The 4,067-nt window shown below is 38.8% G+C and overlaps 1 pseudogene; it reads left to right on the top strand.

The window, feature by feature from the left end:
• The first annotated feature begins 419 nt into the window (after window positions 1-419).
• On the top strand, window positions 420-953 carry LOC149219990 (xyloglucan endotransglucosylase/hydrolase protein 9 pseudogene; annotated as a pseudogene).
• The last annotated feature ends 3,114 nt before the right edge of the window (window positions 954-4,067 follow it).

The raw sequence follows: 4,067 nt of genomic DNA, 5'->3' as shown, positions 1-4,067 counted from the left end.
TTTGATATTTTGGAGAGATATGTGTACAAGCATAGCCTGCGCTCCTATAGGGACTTACCCTTTAAAGTTTCGGAATTGGGTACTGTATATAGAAATGAGATGTCAGGAAGGTTACATGGTCTTTTCCGTGTAAGGGGTTTCATCCAGGATAATGCACATGTCTTCTGTTTGCCCAGCCAGATCAAGGAAGAAATAAGAAGTGTTTTAGATCCGACAGAAGCAATATTGTCTCAGTTTGATTTTAAAAATTATGAAATAAACCTATCGACAAAACCTGAAAAGGCAGTGGACAGTGATGTTATTCGGGAGAAAGCAACCCGTGCTTTAAAAGATGCTCTTGAAGACAAGGGGTGGGACTATTCTGTTGATGAAGGAAGTGGTGCATTTTATGGTTGATTGACATTGGATATGGAATATATATGTTGCAGCTCTCTTCGAATGCAGGGGCAAAGCATGATGAAATGGATTTTGAATTTCTGGAGAATGTGTCTGGGAAGCCTTACATCGTGCAGACGAACATATACGCCCATGGAATTGGGAAGAGAGAGCAACGCATTTATTTGTGGTTCGACCCCACTGCGGACTTTCACACATATTCCATTGAGTGGAACCCGCATCACATCATATTCTATGTGGACGCCACTCCCATCAGAGTATACAAGAACAATCAAGCAATGTGGGTGCCGTTCCTGAACAGCCAAGCCATGGGAGTTTTCTCCAGCTTGTGGAATGCGGATGATTGGGCTACTCAAGGAGGGCAAGTGAATACCAATTGGAGCAACGCTCCCTTTGCTGCTTCTTATACAAACTTCCGCGTTGAGGGGGCGTGCCAAGTCAGATCAAATAGACACATCTCCAAGTGGGTGCGCAAAAATTACATGATCTATGACTACTGCGGAGACAAAAACAGATATCCCGTTCCTCCACCAGAATGCGGCAGTTTAGTTCTCTAAAGCAAGCAGTACATTAATTTTGTCAAAATCTAAAGAGTGTATAGTACCAGTGGGTTTGTATTTCCTAGTTTGCCTACAGTTCAGGTTGATTTCAATTTGCCTCAGCGATTTGATCTATTCTATATTGATTCAAATTCAGAGAAAAAAACGGCCCATCATGATTCACAGGGCCATCCTAGGATCTCTTGAAAGGTTCTTTGGCATATTGATAGAGCGTTATGCTGGTGACGTTTCTTTGTGGCTTTCTCCAGTGCAAGCCTGTATTGTAACCTGTAACAGGCACTCAGGTTCAATATCGTCGAAAGGTAGTGGCAAAGATAAAAGAGAACTCGGGACCATGAACATCAATGAAGTTATAGAAAAAATTCAAAACGCAGCAGCTAATAGAAATTTTATAGCATAATAAAATTCAATATTACCGTTCCCAATATGGCAATTTCCTCAAAGTGGCAAACATCTTTTCAGTGGTCATTTTGGCAGAAGCCATCTTCCAGAGTGGTATGCGATGTGAAGACCGCGTGGCTGGCCAGTTGTCAACATGGGAGGATTGTGTCATCAATGAGAGCCTACATAACAGAAAAATAAGATTCGATCTTCTATTAATAGCTTCAGTTAAATCTCCAAGTGGATCTACGCCCCAATTGATATCTTTAAGTGGCCATCAGAGGATTTTAAACAGCATTGAGTTGTTTATACATAAGTCGTTGTTTTATAGAACCTTCTGCATATGAATTAAATATATCAGTAACGTGGCAATCGTTGCAAAGTGGCGTTCAAAGGTGCGATTACTTATTTCTATCATCAGCCAGTTTTCATGGGCCATTCGAAATCTTCACGCTGGAATAATGGAAGACTGTTCTATCTTTGGGAGCAGATGGAGGATCCTTTTCTATTTTCATGGATTTAGTTGAAACAGCGCCCCTGCTTTTGGGGGTCGATCTGTGGTTTTTTGTTTTAGTTGATTTAATGTATAAAAAATAATTTTGTAAAGTAGAAGAGAGTTTTTTTTTTTTGGAGAGAGAGGTAGAGAGAGTGAGAGAGAGGGAGAGAGTTTTTTCTGAGCGCTGGGAGCTGCTGGAGAAGCAGAGAGCTTTTTATTGTACAATTTTATGACAGAGAATTTAATGGAATTTCACAGCTCTGTTTGCTGAGATTCATGTGGTATGTTGATTTAGCATAAGTTTTTCCCTTTGTCTCATATGTAATCAGTTATGTTCCATTTCATTTCATGACCCTTTCAAGCTGAACAAATGAAGTGATTAGGTAGGAATTCATAGTATTATATGCTCCTCCTATAAGTTTGTTCACATTCGATGTTTTCTACTGTTTAAGGAGGATTCAGAGTTATTGTCTGCCCTCCTTAGCTCCTCACCAGTCTTGCCATCCCATTTGAAACCAGATTTGGTGTTAAATTGCATGCCTACCTTGCCTCAGTTGATAACCTGTGTATTCATTATATTTTTCTGTTTGAAGCTGTGATTTTGCCCATGTAGCCCAGAAAAGCCCCATCATTCCATTAAAAAACCCCAAAAATCATTAAATCCAAACCCCCTATCAATTTACTAGCCTAAAATCCTTATTCTTAATTGGTCAGCCTAATCATATTGAAAGATCTATCGAATCTGACCCGAGAGAGCCTTCTCATACCTCGTAGGGCTAGCTACGAGGTGAAATGGTTTGATGTAGCCTTGAAGGTTTACCTTCCTCAGCCTAGGGTGAAATCTCAAGCGCTAACAGAATGGAGGGATACCCCATTGTTGATGTTTTCTATTTACTTCTGGACCAAATAATAACTCAGGTTGATCATCATTAAGGTTTACAACATCTTTGCCTTCACCTATGTTTAGTGTTTCAGTGATTTTTGCTTTGTATGATTCATTTTTCACTAGCTCTGTCAAAGGAACTGATATTTTCAATTTGGCTATCTCAATCTTAATGTTGAATGTCAATTGAGTTTTTCCTAATTGAATGAGTTATTCCTTACCAATTGTGGTCTGTGTAAATTTTGTCTTCTTTATCAGCACTTGGTAACTCAGTTTGTGTACCAACAGTTTAGTTTTGAATTTTCTCATTTGGAAGAGTTTGAGCAATAGTTGAAGTTTGAGTTTCAGCTGAAGTTCAATTTTTGGGCTGGAAGTCTCCTAAGTTCCTCTAGGGAGAATTTGTAGAACTTTGGTCACAGGGGCTTCTACTATTTTTTTAGTTTGGGTTTGGACTAATTTCTTAGTGGGAACTTCTGTATTATTTTTTCTTCTAAGGTTATACTATTTGTGAACTTCATAGATAGCAGATTCATAGCCTTGTTTGTAGTCAAAGGACTCTCCAGATTCTAATCATAATTGTTGTAACATGTACAGTTCTTGTTCTTCTTGAGTAAGAAAAACAACATCTTCATTTTTAATCCCCAATAGGTTTATCTGGGTGTCCTCCTCTTCTTCATGGTTTTGTGAACCTTTAGCATAATTCCTGGAAAGGTGGTGTAATCCATTGATCGGGTATAGCATCTCTTATTTTTCCAGTATTAGGATTTTTCCTAAAGTTGGGGTTTCTAATTGGGGGTCCTTGTTGATTTTCTGTTATGAAACCAGCTCAAGAAAAGATAGAAAAGATAGATCAACGCCTTAGAATTCAGCCTCTTCGAGGGGGCAACCTCCTTGACATTACATAAATGAACAATTCTTGGATGATTCAAATGACAAAACCTCCTTTCTATATATAGGAGTCTAAGGAGTCACAATATAATCCAGACGACCTAACAATAATAATATAAAGCCACAAAAATAACAATAGAGGGATTCTATGGGGCACAATAATAACAAAATGGGGGTAATAGGGGCACAACAATATTAATAAGGGGTATAACTACAATAGTAATGGGGTAATCACTAGTATTATAGGGACCCAACATGCTCCTCTCCTTCAAAAAAGTGTTGTCCTCAATGCTTGAGTAGTTCTGGATACTTCTGCATAAAATTCTCATCCTCCCATGTGGAATCTTCAGCGGATAAGTTCTTCCACTTGATAGGATACTCTGAAATTGATCAATTTCGTAGCTGTCGAGTTCTTGTTTCTGTGACTGCTTCCGGTTCCAATATAATTTTTCCTTCCGCGTCA

The sequence above is a fragment of the Pinus tabuliformis genome, chromosome Q (genome assembly GCF_031772625.1).
Source record: "Pinus tabuliformis cultivar Carrire ecotype Pingquan chromosome Q, CPIR1, whole genome shotgun sequence".
NCBI lineage: Eukaryota > Viridiplantae > Streptophyta > Pinopsida > Pinales > Pinaceae > Pinus > Pinus tabuliformis.
This window is presented reverse-complemented; position numbering and strand designations above follow the sequence as displayed.